Source organism: Diuraphis noxia, unplaced genomic scaffold, assembly GCF_037042655.1.
Source record: "Diuraphis noxia isolate RWA-SAM2 unplaced genomic scaffold, SU_Dnox_SAM2 contig0001, whole genome shotgun sequence".
Classification (NCBI taxonomy): Eukaryota; Metazoa; Arthropoda; class Insecta; order Hemiptera; family Aphididae; genus Diuraphis; species Diuraphis noxia.
The window spans coordinates 59490507-59507810 of NW_028301711.1; the positions used below are offsets into that span (position 1 = coordinate 59490507).

The 17304-nt window shown below is 26.5% G+C and overlaps 1 long non-coding RNA gene across 1 annotated transcript; it reads right to left on the reverse strand.

Annotated features, from left to right (window-relative positions):
* Positions 1 to 2027: 2027 nt before the first annotated feature.
* Positions 2028 to 7027, reverse strand: LOC107171009 (uncharacterized). Its single transcript, XR_001506307.2, has 7 exons — positions 6908 to 7027; positions 6755 to 6836; positions 4731 to 4809; positions 3391 to 3450; positions 2744 to 2809; positions 2623 to 2682; positions 2028 to 2560 (listed from the first exon to the last, which is right to left on the reverse strand). It is a non-coding gene; the product is annotated as an uncharacterized LOC107171009 (long non-coding RNA).
* Between the last annotated feature and the right edge of the window lie 10277 nt (positions 7028 to 17304).

Genomic DNA, 17304 nt, shown 5'->3' on the forward strand with positions numbered 1-17304 from the left:
AGAATATATTGTCTAAAAAACAATTGAGTTCTAAAAGAGCAAAATTAATTATTTCTAATGAATCGAAAGATCAACATGTTAAAAAAAAGCAGAGTAAACTGTCTAAAAAACAATTGAGGTCTAATAGCATAAAAATATACCTCTCCTCTCCCAAACAAATACATTTCATCACCACTTGAAATTAATTACATATATCTAAAATCGTAATTAAAAAATGAGTGATATCTAATCAAAAACACTCCATGTAAAAACATCGCTAAGTAAAAAAAATCGCTTAAATTACAAAAGTTGTGATATCAAAAATTGGCGAGGTAATTTCATAAATTTCATTAATATAAAAGTATTTATAACTGTTTGTATTTATTGTACCTTGTGAATTTATTTAGTGCAAATAATTTTACTTAGCTTGGCGGCTACTAGAAGAATGTATTTAAATAGAAATGAGAATGAATATAAAATACCTTCATATTACATTAGGAATAATAGGAATGATATTAATCATTTTTTTTTATTTGGTATCTAAATAAATGTTAATTTTCAAGAACAAAACAAGTGTTTGTAAAATCAACGACACTTATAATAGACTGTAAAAGAAACTAAAATGATGGTTCACTTTTAGTACCAATGAAAAATGAAAAATACATTCCTTGTTCTATGACTAAAAGATATTTACAAAATATAATTTTAAATAAATCATCATATTTACAGATTTTCAATGAATTAATTGATGTGAATATAACAACTAAAAATAACAAAAATCAAGGAAATGAAGATAATGGGCCAATGAACATCTATGTGAAGACAGTAGGTTCTCGTTGTATTGAGAATTGGGCATCATAATTAGCAGATGATTGTCTAACTGAAGTTGAAAAACTTTAAGGCGAGTTTAACATTATACAGCTGAATTAGCTCCTTTGGTGATTATAAATATATGAAGTTGTATCCTTGTGCATTTGGAATTATGACAAAATGGTTTGGGTATGAAGAATAAGCTACTGTTTCAACTAATTAAGTTGAAATCAATTTTAACCAGGTTAAAAATAAATTATTTAAATTGGAAAATTTATCTGTTAGAGTCTACTTAGTACAAAAATTAATATTATATAATTACAAAGGAGATAATTCACTGTACAAATTCCGTAAATGATAATAAAATCAAAAATAATGAAGATATTAATTTTATAGAATGTTGAAGATATTTATTTTGAATTCGATTTGGATGATAATGATGATTTACATTACAAAATAGATAAAGTGAATAATTTTGAAATTCATACAGAAACAAGTATATAAGGAAATAAAGAAATACATACAGACAGACATGGATATAAATGAAGACATATAGAAAGAGAGTTTTAAAAGGGTAGAGAAGATATTCATATAGAAATAGAATTAGAAGATAATAATAAGCTTTGTTTAGAATGTAAAAATGGGAATTTTCTGGCAAGAATACATAGGTGTATTATATATCAAGAATCTGTACATTTATTTGGCTGTTCAGTCAAAATAAACACAACAAAGAAGGTAATGGAAATTCGCTTGTATGTTTATTGTGTGCTGAAAAAGATTATGAGAATGTGGCTAGAAAACATTGACAAAAACGAAGAAAATTTTCTTCATTATCTTACTGAAAATCTTATCTGGTTTTGCTACATGAATTAAATTTGAATCAAAAAGATCAAGGAAAAAACATTTAAAAGAAATAAAAATGTACTTCAATATAAACTTTATAGTTTACCCAAAGTTAGAAAAGTCTTACTAAGTAATTATGTAAGACTTATTGGGGGTAATATTGATCAATGCAATGGATATAATAATTTTAACAACAAAGAAACTTTTACATCAGATACCATCAAATGAATCTTTGCACCAATTCTCCATTCCCAGAATTTGTGATTTAAAACAGCTGTTAAATAATAACCTTAAGTGCTTTAAATGGATGAATCAACAATCAAATGGAAATTAATATTTTACAAAAAAAGAAACAATAAAATGTCCCAAGGGTGACTTAAATAGAATAATCACAATAATAATGAAATCACATTTATTTTAATTTAGTAGGTTTTTACACCAAAGTTTTATCAAGGTAAATCTATCTTTTTTTTTATCACTTTAAAAGCATAAAAATAAAAAAAGGTCTTTTTTATGATTTGGTTTATCTACCACTGTCTGCAATATCAATAATATAGATCTAGTATAATAAAATTATACTGGTGAAGTTATATTGGCCAATATACCTAAGATATCTTATCTAACATGTGATATAAAATATAAATGGCCTAATTATTACTCCTTAATTCCTTATATAACATGGTTCGTTCCAGGCTCCTTAATTAACTTCATATTAATATAATAGGTACTATGTATATACAATATTTTATCAACTATTATTTAATGAATATGGTAAATTAACCAAAAACAGCATATTCTATAACATAAAAACAGTTATTAATATAAATATGATTAAAAATTTATAATTTTAAAAATTTTTCTCATGTTACTGCATCTCTTGGTATAGAATTATCTTCATCAAGGTTCAGTTATGGCATTACAGAATAACCTTAAAATTATTTTTAAAAAAATTAAATCAACTATTTGTTTCTATAACTATTTATTTCTTACTTAAAAAATCAGGTTCGTTATTATCATCATCAATTTCACAGTCGATATCTGGTCCAAAACCTTATAAAATAAAAAATAAATATTTGAAAGTAAAAAAAAATAACTATAAATGTCATCTTACCATATGGCAAAAAAATTTTGTTCACCAGGAGATAATCTTGATTTATTGGTCTTTTTACAACATGTCCTATAAAATAAATCAAAATCATTTAGTGTAAATAGTTATAATGACTATATAATAACTTAATTATACGTGGTACATTCTACATACAGTAGTCACTCGATAATTCTAAATTCAAGGGACTGAGTTAAAAATTTTATTTACCGAATGTTTGAATAATCGATGGAAAAAAAGGTGAAAAATTGTATGTATGTACATATTACATTTATTTGTTTATTTATTCTAAATACATATTATTATATTTTACATATTAAAGAGATCTGTTTTTTTTTTTTTTTTTTTTGAGTGAATATTATAGGCCATTATCTGGTTTACAGCATTCTCTAACTTACTGATAGCAAGATTTTGATTGGATTTATAGAGTGTGTTCCACCGACAGATATTTTTAATTATCGGGGGGATCAGAATACATGTATTTTCTTCTAATTATAGAGGTTTTCTCAGGGGACTTTGTGTTTAGTTTGATTTATGAAGTTTTTCGAATTATTGAATGACTACCGTATCTTAATTTGTCTCAAATTACAAAAGCAAGTTATATTAAATAATTATACATGAGATATTTGAACTTATTACAATTTTTTTCTTACTTGAATTATTGACTTCATCACTGTCATTATTAATTTTATTGTCAATAACTGCTCGTACACCTTGCAAAAAAAAAAAATATATATCAATCAATTTAGTTATATTATGTCATAAATTAATAACAAAAATATTATTATATATTATATTATTGATACTATACATTATTATGCTTAATTATATTATCTTAAATTACAAACAAAAAAATTATTGTTTAATTTCTAATTGTTTATACAAAAATAACAAGAGTAATGGTATATTTGAATTATAAGCTTTTAAAAGCTATAATCAATTTCAGATCTTTGTGAATTTCTTATATAATAGCGAATAATTTAAAAGTTGAAATTTAATTACTATTCCTATGAGCTTGCATCAATTCTGCTAAAATTATATATTTTACTCATTTTTATTAAGCTTATCAGTTATATTGAGCAATATACAATACTTAACCTCAACATAAATATTGATTATGGTTTTATAAAGAGTACAGACAATTTAAGCAGCATTATGAATGAGAATAATTTTGAGTTATTGCAATACAATTATTATTATTATTAAATTTCAAAAAATTTGGAGTAGTAAATATTAAAAAACATAGTTTAACTACTAATGGATCTGATGCAACTTATAAATTAGGAAGTTTTTGCTATTGGATGATTAGTTTTACTAAAGATACCCCTATTACGTGCAGGAGTTGTCACCCTCTTGCATAAGTTTTTAATCCTATTCAATTTCAAAGTAAGTTATGAGTATTTTAAAATTGTAATATTTTACATTGGTAACACAAAACAAACACATCCCCCTAATGTAAATAAAAATAACAAAATAGTTATTTAGCTCGTTGAATAGTAAATTTATCATGATTAAAATAATAAATGTTACATAATTGGAAAATACTGATGTTAATAATAAAATTTGGTAAAACACTTGGTAAAATGAAGCATACATGTGCAAATATTAAAAAAAAATGTTTAGTTAGAATATTTTACTTTAGCAAAGACTTTGTGCAAGGTTAAAGATAAAACAAAACTATTTTTGAACTCATATACTTAATGATGCGAATAGTTAACATTGTGTTAAGTAATCAAAAATCAAAAGTAGATGAACTTGCAAAAGTGGTTCACAACAATAATTTTTTTTTTATGCATATCCAATGAGTTTTTAGAATATAAGCCAAATAAAATATGAATACAAATGTTACCTTTTTTAATTTGACAGAAACATAGATGAACCATTGGCCCCAAATAAAATATTTAAATTAAATTTTTAATCCTGGATATAATTAATTAGGTACCTAACTCGATTACTAATTTATTTAAATTGTAATTTTTTTGCAAACAATTACCTGGAAATCCAACTTTTTGTTCATCAATTTCTGGAGCAGAATCCCAACTGGATTTACAACTTTCTTCTTCCATAATTATCTTTATACAAATAATAGCCCAATTAAAAGAAATTAATTAAAACAAAACATTATAAAATAACTACATAACACTTATTTTTATGTAAAATACCCATATAAACAATAAAACAACAAAGATTATATAAGAATGTTTTATATGTATTTTATACTCTCAACATACTATTTTAAAGGAAAATATGAAAGCTTAAAGTACATATAATGACCTTTGACAAATGCACTATTTAAACAAAATAAACATACATTGATCTTATATAACAGCATAAAAACCTCCTTCAAATACATAACTTATAATAAGTGTTATTCATACAAGTTAAATTAATTATTTATTTATTTTTTAACTATATCTTACAGTACATTTATTAAATTATCTTTTATCTAGAGGCGAATGCTAACACTGGTGCACAGGTATAATACTTATTTATTATATTATTTTATAATATTATTCATTGTATTACACATTTAGATATACCAACATAAAGGATTAAAAACAGTTTACAATTTACTTACACATTCAGTTTCTATGAAACCCATAAATATTATATAAAATAATATATTAATATTTAGAACTAAATAGTAATAAAATAAAATAATGAAAAACAGATTTAAAAAAAAGTTTTACTTTTATGCATTGTACAGTTGAATATTAAAAATGTTAATCAATGAACAATTGTTCAAGTGCAACAGAGAGTGCACACACAAAGTGCTTAGTAGTTTAGTACCGCGGTCACTACCTAGTTAAAAAGGGCTCTCATTACAACTGGTATTTCTTTGTGACAGTTAACTTATAGATAAATTACACTACAGCTACCATCAACATATACTCAATATGATGAAAAAACTACTAAGAATTTATGCAAAATATTAACAGGTTAAGCGTCACAAAAAAAAAAAATGAGATTTTGCATATATATCGTCACGTAGGATTTATTGACCCTGCTGTGTGAGTTGTCAAAAGCGCTACAAAAGCTTTGTCTTTAACGCCACATAGTTTCAAAACCTTAATTTTACGTGTTATTCTGTAGAATTCAAATAGAGCGTTCCTTGTAAGGCAAGTTAAATTTTAGAAAACCTGCTGAATCTGATAAGAAACATTTTGACATGTAGTATGTTGGGTTAAACCAACGTAGGGACCCTACGTAGCTAAACCTGTTAACCCAAGCACCTGAAAAAGTTAATTTGAATATTGCCATCATACTTGTAAGTTTATATTGGAAAGAAATTAAGCAAATTAAAAATATTATAATAATTGATGATAAAAATACGAAACTTTTTATGACTAGTTTAGTTTCTACTATGCTAAAACATACTTCAATTTATACAAGTACAGTATACCTAATTTAAGACTATTAGAACTACGCTAATGCTGTGTTTGATATACGATGTTATTTACTTACCAGCTAAATGGTTAAGAGGACACTACACCCGCATGTGTTGTCTCCGTCTTACAAGTGTGTAACTTTGCAAAAATTGTTTCGCGCGGGAAAGAACCGAGAAAGTTACAGTTATAACTAAGAAACGAAATTTTCACCACATAAAAAGGAGTATTTTGTCTGTGCAATATCATTTGTATTTTTTCGATATCAGAACTACAAACAAAGTTATTCAAGCTTAAAAAACACAAAATTAATATATTATAATACAATAAGAATTTTTTTTGTATAAGCGATATCAAAAAAATAAAAACGATATTTCACAGATAAAATTCTCCTTTTTATGTGGTGAAAATTTCGTTTCTTAGTTGTAACTGTATCTTTCTCGGTTCTTTCCCGCGCGAAACAGTTTCAGCAATGTTACGCACTTGTAAGACGGAGACAACACGTGCGGGTGTAGCGTCCTCTTAAACAACTATAAAATATGACTTATAATTTGTTGTGGCTTATTGGGAGTGGTACTCACGCACCCTCACACATTGTTCATAAAATTTAGATCAAATACCATATACTTACAAATCAATCGCCGGCGATGTACGAAACTATGAACCACGACAAATCGTTAAGCCCTCTTATTGACAAGCGAAACGAAACAACCCTGAATTCAATTGAAAATTAATAATTATTAATTTACCTTCAAAAAATTAATCAGAAATCGACAATACTAACCGAAAGTTTATTTACAAGCGTAATAATATTTGGGCATAATTACACTAATACACTAACACTGATTTATCAACACAATTTAAGATAGTAGTACTATCTAGAATCATGGACTCTTAACTTAACCTAACCTATAGACGCCGTGCAGCCACCGGAAAACAGCGCGCTCTGGTAGTTAATAGTTTAAATTGTCACAGGATACAAATATTCGAATGAAATAGGACTAATACTTTTAAAACTTTAATACTGGTAAAACTTTTAAAAAATTTTACTTCTACTTACATATTTTAGAATGATTAATATTTAAACTTATATGTTATTTATTGACATATTTATATTTGTTGTATAATATTTTATACCTAGTTAACTATAACAAACTGGTAAATAAAATGAATAATAAAAATGTTCTAATTTTGGTATTGTATCTGATAAAAATTGTTCATCCTTTTTAATCAACAATAATTCTGGTTTAAAATTGTTGTAAATAAATAAATCACATTCATTTAACCCTGTAGTGAACATTAATATCTGGCATTGTGTGTAGTATATATGACTTTTTTTCAGACTGACTTGTCCATCAATCATTTTTAAATAGCTTAAATTAGGTATATTAGTAATGGGATCAATAATGTCCTTATCTTTAAATGAAATTGGACATTTAATTTCTAGAACATTTTGTGGTGTACCATCAACTATTACTATACCATCTGGTGTAGCACAAATCCATGGTTTCTTTATATGAATGACTAGTCCACATTTTATTACCAATAAGTTAACAATCTTGGAATAGACTTCAAAAGCTATATCTTCAGTTTGTAGTCCATAAGTTACATTTACTGCAGCCTTTCCTGTTAATTGTTTGTTATTATATAAACTTTTTGCTAGAGCCAGTTTTTTTCATCTGTTGAGGTTTTTGAAGTCTTGATTTTATGAGCTTTATTACTTGCTGAAATCCTAAATTTTCTATTTTCTAACCAAACATGACCAGATTGTTCTAGAGTCTTATTAAAAATATATTTTATATCTTCTTCAGAAATATGAATGTAATTAAAAAAAATTCTGATGATTTGAAGTCTAAAGGGAAGTTACACTCTTCAAGTTTTAAAAAACAATTATCTTGGAATAATTTTTGCTTGCATATGATAAAATTTAAGTATGAATTATAAAAATCAAACTTAATTGATTCTTCAATGTGGTTAATGATGAATTGTATTGTATCTTCACACACTCTTTCTACTTGTGTTTGTGTTTCAATTTTCAAATTATAACTCAATGGACAAGACAATGACAACAGATTGGAATTTTTGATGAAATAATTTTTATCAACAGGAGCTACATCTAATCGAGGTTTTTTTGGATTAAATAACTCTGCAATTTGTTTGCCTTTTTATATTTTTCTTCACCAGCTTTAGACATGTTTGAGGTAAATCAGTTTTTGATGACGATTCTTCATTGTTAATATAGTAGTAAACAACACCAATGTGTTTACATTTTTCACCAGCCCCAGCAGCACATTCACAGTTTGCAGACTTGATAACCCTTGAACCATCAAGCTAATAAAATAAGCAAAGTAAACATTTGTTGACAACAATTCAAAATACAAGTATTAGTATTTAGTATCAACCTAGATACTTGTCTTAATTATAATTGTAATAAAATAGTTTTGGAATATTTTTAACTAATGTGTTTAAAATTGGTAGGTATGTTTATTTTGTTTATCTTTCATATTATGAGTTTATTTTAAAGTAAAAAAAATTGAAAACTTTAAATTAAAAATTAATAATATATTTATATACTAACATTTTTTAAATATATAGTATTAGGTACTTATTTCATAAGTAACACGCAGAACACTATTAATAAAAAAACAATTATTGTTGATCTTACTTCAATCTTTACTCTGTAAGGTGGAGAAGTAACAGAAGCTTGTCTTATAACTTGACCACTTATAAAACATGGACCCATAACAGTTTTGAGTTCTTGGACATTTATGACATGTCCACTTTTGAGTAAATTTAATGACTTATCTTTATTATATTTTTTATTAGAGAAAATAGTTTGAAAACCATAATGTAATATTAAATCACTCATTGTTTATTTCAGTTTTCACAAATAAGTACCAAATAATAACTATTTAAAAATATTAGTTGTTTGATACTTTCAGTTAGTATATGCAGAAGCAGAGTGCAGACATGCAGTACGCCAGTACCTATACTGTATAGGCAATATAGCTGATAACAACTTTAAGCATTGTTTTCAAAATATTGATTGAACTTATTACATTATTTGTGTTAAAATTTCAAATACGAATATCAAATAACAAATATTTTTTCTTAAAATACCATTGAAACGTGCGTAGTAATATCCTGTAAGTACTTAATAAATAGTCAACCCGGAGCGCTAGCTGTACTCCTGCACGGCGTCTATAGGACTGGAGACGACAGCTGGTAGAATGGTATGGGAAGGTTAATCACAAAATGTCATTGGTTGGGCGGAGTACCTACAGGCTACAAGGGAATATGACCTTCTTTTGATACGTCGTCTTAGTGGATACTTATGGAACTAGATCAAATTATCACAAATTTCCAATGCGCCACTAAAAAGTAATTTTTTATTGATTTGAATTTCAAATTACAAATAAAACTATACAAGTTATAACAAATTAGTATAACCACTAGTTACTATATTGATGTAAGTAAATCTGATAAGCTTGTTTAATATCATATTATCATATTGTACCTATTCATGTTAACTGTTAAGTGTGAAGTATTAAGGGCCAGTTGTACCGTCTACGGTTAAACTTCGATTACGCTTAACCAGCTGATAACAGATATTTAACCGTGCAAATTCGGCCGATTAAACTCCGGTTAACTTTAATCAGAGACGGTATAACTGGCCCTAAGACTTGGACTAAATATAAATTATAAAACTATTAAGTTAAAAGTAAAAAGTAAAAACCAACATGACTTCTGTAGTATGGAAATTTTTTACGAAGTGCTCTGATGATGTATCTAAAGCACAATGTTCTATTTGCAACAAGAAAATATCTAGGGGTGGACGTAATTCTCGGATTTTTACACCTCAAAACTTACTAAAGTTGCATCTTATGCTTGAGCATAAAAATGAATTTATGAAAGGTAACGCTAATAAGAAGAAAATAAAATTGCTACCTAAAAGTGATTTAGAAACTGTTGTACTTGACCTATCTAAATTAATCATTAATTCGGTGAACACTTATTAATTATTATTTAATATATTTTAATTAGTTTATTAGTAATAATGATTAATTTCTGTATAGTAGTTATAGGAACATAACATAATGGTTCTGAATGAAACTTGGTACTTTGTTAATTTGATATGTAATAAATAATAAGTAGTTAATTAATAATTACTTTTGTTGGAAGAAGTAGATTTAACTGTTGTACAAACAGCTAAAACATGTCAAGAAGTATCCAAGCCAAGTTCATTGCTAAATAAAACTTAACATTCAAAAGTACATCAGCCCACAATAAGTTTCATGTTGGAAAGCAAAACTCCATTAGCATAATTATAGCTCAAGATCCTTACATATTACTGATTTGATTGCCAAAATGATAGCTAAAAACCAGTTGCCTTTTCATCAGGTTGAAAAACAAGGTGATATCTTGGTTTGGTTTACCCTTAGTTTTACTTTACTATGATTAAAGTTGTAAACTTTAAACTTTAAACCACGGTTTGCAATTAAATTTTTTCCAATAATTTAAATTGTATGTTTCAAAAACTTAGTTAAATTCTTAGAACCTCGATACACCCCATACCTGATCGGACAACAATTTCAAGAAATATTATTCCTAAATTGTATTTAAAGGTATCTCGAAAATTTGTGACGTCATTGAAAATATGGAATTTACATCATTTACAACAGATCTATGGTCTTCAAACAATAATACAGATTATCTGTCATTAACTTGCCACTTTATAGACAACTTAAACAACAATTTTATCAGAGAGAATATATTATTAAAAACCATTCCTTTTAAGCCTATATATCACCTGGGGGAAGATATTTATACATTTACTACCTATTGAAACATTGGAAAAGTGGGGAATTAAGAAAAACAAATCCATGTTTTTTACGAGACAATGCTCCAAATATTGTGAAGGCTTTTTTTCTATTTTTTCTATAATATATATTAGATATTTACTATTTAGATCATAGAAAATTGGGAAAGGACTACCGAAAAATAATTTTATAAATAATAATAATAATATAATTAATATATTTATATATTTATATATAATTTATTATTTTTTTCAAAATTGTCAATTCAATCAAATGATATATAATTTATTAATTATTTGTGATATTATTATTTTAATTTACAGGTAATAACTGATGTTTTATGGAAGCAAAAAGATCATGAAGAATTATTAAAAAAGTTAGACAAATAGTTGGCCATTTTAAACATAGCATTTCAGCTAACAAATTAATCAATAGTTATCAAAAACAAGAAAAACGGCTTGAACGAAAATTTTTTCAAGATGTTACAACCCGCTGGAACAGTACTTATCTTATGATCACTAGGTTTCTAGAGCAAAAAAAGCCTGTCGAAATTTCTCGAAAACCAAATTGTGAGCTAGATAGTAAATTATTTTTATTTAAGAAATTTGTTATTCTTGTATAAATACACTTTTCAAAGATTTTAGCAATATTAGATATTAAGGATATTGGTCGATAATTATTAGGATCTAACTTGCTTCCAACATTTTTATATATAGATACAATATCAGCGTGTTTAAATTCACTCAGAAAACAATTTTTTTCTACAAAAAAATTAAACATACACGATAAAGGAACAGATATAGATTTTTGTTTGGATTTTAATAATTCTACACTAATTTTATCGGAACCTGGAGCTATATTATTTTTGAGAGAATTAATTTTGAGTATTATTTCATCTGGAGTTATTGATTCGAAAAATATAGAATTAACAGAATAATTGCATTTAGTTTTAAATTTGGCTTCCACAGAAGGTATTTTAGAAGCAAGATTAGGACCTATATTTACATAATGATTATTTAATATATTACAATCAATGTCGATAACAGTTTTCTTTTTATTAATTTTTAAATAATTGCAGAGTAACTCCCATTGTATTTTAGGATTTTTTTTGTGTCTTGATTATATATTTTAATATATTACGAAATATTATGAAAAATATAAATTTATTACCTAATACCTACTATAACTGTGTGAAGATGGTAGCTATATTATGTATAAGAGACACAATTTCACTCAAAGGAGTTATACTGTTCTTCAAGCTCTTGAAAACAGTCTATATGTTATTATTGTTCTTAACCCAGTGTTTATTACCTATCAGTCAAAATGTTCAATTGTGATGTTTGTGAGAAAATTTTCACTGTGAAATCTAATATGTTAAGACATGCGAAATCTCACAAACTTATTAAATTTATATGTGTCAAATGCAAACAAATTTTCAGTCGTCGGGATGACCTTGTAAATCATGTACAGAAAAAACATGGTATGTATTATATTCAATATTATGTAATTTAAAAATATTTTAAAACAGATATAATCATTAATATACATTTGTTGAAGTACACCAGATACACAGAAGCTAAAGGTAAATAATAATAAGATCGGATATATGTAATAATACAATAATATGTATAATTGATACGAATAACTATAGTGCTCCGAGGCGTAATATAAAACAACGACTAATCGTCCTACAGGCTACTACATAGAACGAATATGCTAGTAATACAAAATGCCTATTCAGCGTCTGCTGTACTACAGTGTGAATAATTTTACTTATAATCTACATACTATAGGGTGTGTTGTTTACATTCAACAACATTTCTATAAAATAGTATAATAATATATGAATGTAAAATTGTATAACGAAAAAAAAAATTAATATTTATATACATATTATGTATGGTATAGAAATATAGAATATAATTTTTATAATAATATTATAATTAGTTTATATTACCGATTAAGAATTATTCTATAAAAAAAGTATAATATTATAATATAATGAATACAGTTAAATATTAAGGGATAAATAATTGAATATTACTATACATAAGTTATAATTGACAAGAACCTTCGATTCTGCAATTATTATTATCCTTTATTAGGTCTCATTAAATATAGAGATGAATACAATTTCGCGCGCTATGGGTTTCCCAGTCAGACAGCAGTCATTAAGTGAGTAGTACTAATATTATTAAAATTTATTAACATCAATAATAATAATAATTATTTTTTATAAGGTACAGGTGTCGTAGATAGTAGTGTAGCATCCTCCTCAAACAATAATACAGATTATCTGTCATTAACTTGCCACTTTATAGACAACTTAAACAACAATTTTATCAGAGAGAATATATTATTAAAAACCATTCCTTTTAAGCCTATATATCACCTGGGTGAAGATATTTATACATTTACTACCTATTGAAACATTGGAAAAGTGGGGAATTAAGAAAAACAAATCCATGTTTTTTACGAGACAATGCTCCAAATATTGTGAAGGCTTTTTTTCTATTTTTTCTATAATATATATTAGATATTTACTATTTAGATCATAGAAAATTGGGAAAGGACTACCGAAAAATAATTTTATAAATAATAATAATAATATAATTAATATATTTATATATTTATATATAATTTATTATTTTTTTCAAAATTGTCAATTCAATCAAATGATATATAATTTATTAATTATTTGTGATATTATTATTTTAATTTACAGGTAATAACTGATGTTTTATGGAAGCAAAAAGATCATGAAGAATTATTAAAAAAGTTAGACAAATAGTTGGCCATTTTAAACATAGCATTTCAGCTAACAAATTAATCAATAGTTATCAAAAACAAGAAAAACGGCTTGAACGAAAATTTTTTCAAGATGTTACAACCCGCTGGAACAGTACTTATCTTATGATCACTAGGTTTCTAGAGCAAAAAAAGCCTGTCATTGATTTTGCTCATTACATACATATTATGTATGGTATAGAAATATAGAATATAATTTTTATAATAATATTATAATTAGTTTATATTACCGATTAAGAATTATTCTATAAAAAAAGTATAATATTATAATATAATGAATACAGTTAAATATTAAGGGATAAATAATTGAATATTACTATACATAAGTTATAATTGACAAGAACAACCTTCGATTCTGCAATTATTATTATACTTTATTAGGTCTCATTAAATATAGAGATGAATACAATTTCGCGCGCTATGGGTTTCCCAGTCAGACAGCAGTCATTAAGTGAGTAGTACTAATATTATTAAAATTTATTAACATCAATAATAATAATAATTATTTTTTATAAGGTACAGGTGTCGTAGATAGTAGTGTAGCATCCTCCTCAAATGTGAATGTTATCATTCCACCGCAACAACCCCACCGCTCTCACCCCTTCAGTAAACGAAATAAAACCTACTCGGTGCATAATATAGTAAAATTTAAAAAAGCTCGCATAGGAATGGTTAATACGCAGTGTTTTATCGAGCTAGACTCTTCGCTAGATAGGGCTGTAGTATGGTATTATAGGGGTAATACCGTGTTATGGTATTTTACGCACAACACAAAATAAAGCGTACGCACCAATTTAATTTTGAAATAATTAATGTATTTTGCAATTTATTGTAGTAATAAGTAAACATCATACCGTTCATAACCCTAAAATGGTTTAATCCTAAAATTTCCACTTATCTCTTTGTATGTATTAGATAAATATTGTCTAGTGTTCAGTTGGGAGTAATTTATTTTATACATACGAAGAGATAAGTGGTAATTTTAGGTTAAAACCATTTTAGGAATTTCCCAATTTAAAATTTTTTTTATGTATAAGTTGTATTACTTCAGCAAATTGCAAAATATAGGTTAATTTATTTATAAGTTTTTTCGATAATTTTCATTTCCCGATGAAAACGATGATGTAACCGTATGTTGTACATCCGCAGGGGCGTCATTTGGTGGGTGGCAGTGTGTGCGGTTGCACCCCTTACTTTTAGAATGTTACAATTAGCCTGCGCCTTGCTGAAGCCTAACATAATGCACCAGCCTCGAATGCACAATTATTTATATGATTAAAATCAAATTGTAATAACCGGTCTATAATGTATGGAAATAATTGAATGCATGATAATATACATATACGTATGTATATCTATTTTTATATGGCCTGGTGAAATTTCAAAATGGCCTGCTTGAAACTTCGCACACCCGAAAAAAAACCTGAAATGACGTCCCTGTGTACATCACAAACAACGGGGAATAATGACGGATTACTACATGGTTACGTGTAGGCTTACGGTTTTGTCTGTCTTTCCTCGGGAAATTGTCAAATTTTTATGTAAAATTGACGTATTAGGTGTAACAAGGTGAATCCATAGACATATAAAATAACTAGTTGGCCGACTAAGGTAATATTGAAATCAGCCGCCATAATATGCCTACAGGGTAATTTTTACAAAATCACATGGTTGTTATGAATATTTAATAATGATAACAAAATTAATATCAAAAAGTCAAAATGAATTGTGTAATTACTAATTATTTTATATTTTAACTATTTAAAACATTTTTTTATACAAATTGTGAAAATAAATACATACAAGATATTAATAAATACATTATACATTGCAATATAAATTATAATAAATATTATAATAATATTACATAAAACAGTAAATAATGTAACAAAATTTTAAAACAATACTGTTATACTAATTAGAGACTACCTACTGATTTGAAAATTAAATTAGTTTAGAAAGTTTATGTCTTTGGTGTAATGGATTCATAATACCTGAAGAATAAATTTTTAAGGATGATTTTAAACTTAGTGTTAAAAATTTTTTTGTTGATAATGTAATTAATAGAATCTTATAGGGCCTATTAGAATAGATATATTTTCACAATTTAGATATTTAAATATATTTTTATCTGTCTGTTTTTTTCAGTATTTTTTAAAGGGAATCTAAAATTCATATTATAACAATGAACAATTATTAGATTATTAAAAATGCTTTATATAGAGTATATTTAGTATACTCAGCAGTGTCTCCTTGGCGCCGATAGTTCTAAACAAAGTACCTACATAGAATATATTAAAATTATAACTATTATGTGGTACCCATACATGTAAATTCTAGTTTTAAAAAATGGGTATTACTTTGCCTTCGATTATAATCCAGCCACAAGAGATTATTACCGATATTTGACCAAAACTCGTCTGATTCTGTGCATCTTCCACGACTACACACCACGATTCCATCACTACCGGTTGTTCTGCATGCATGTGACGGCACTGATCTCTCGTGGACCGAAGTATAGTACAGGTGTGGCGGAACAAAAAACTGGCATCTTACTCACTTGGTACCGTAGTATATTTTATACTTATTACTACTTAATGTAATTTAATTTGTATTTGATTATAGAATATGAAAATAAATTCGTTTTTTCATCATTTAAATTATTATTTATTAGCAGTATAGGTATCTATTGATTAATTATGTAAGCATTGTCCTATTGGCATATGTTGGTCCGACTACAATGTTCCTATGGGAATTTAATATTATACAGTCGGCTATCTATTTTATATATATCTGGGTGAATCTGATAATGTTTTTGAGTAATATAACACTGTCCATTAACGCAAGTTGGGCATGGGCCATGGGGTAACGGATTGGTAACCGGTGGCATCGCTCCTTTGTCACCATATTATGACGAAGCGTGGCCAACTCAAAGCCTCGCCTATTCACTTGAAGGACACGTTCACCAATGCTCCTACTGTCATATTTTAATTAATTAAATTACCAAAAAAAAAAAAAAAAACAAACTAATAATTCCTTTTCGATGTTTACGAAACGTGACATCTTTATTTCTACCACTAACTTTTCTATTTCGGGTGGCATATATTATGGATGAAGCCTCTTTTAATGCTTACGACACTATCGTAATTGTGAATTATTTTATTTATCTATTTGAATAATTAAGTTTCCATTAATATCGGTAACTATTACGAGCCATAAAAATGGGGGTTGTTTATTTGACATTTGGTTTACGGCCTATATAACTGTTGTAACTTGTTAGAAATAAATGAAATTCCATTTAATATGGATTGCTATGACTCTAAACGAACCAGCGTTAACAGATAAAATCACAGTATAAATATAAAAACTGTAATATGAAATAAAATTAATGTTCATTATTACATATGAAAATTTTATTAAAATTTTTAAAACTGAATACGAACGATTTAAAAATTATAATAATAATTTTAGGGTTTAATTTTAATAGTCCTAATCTAATGTTTCTTCATTTTAAAACCGGTTCCTTGGGCATATGTGGTACAATATTGTGATA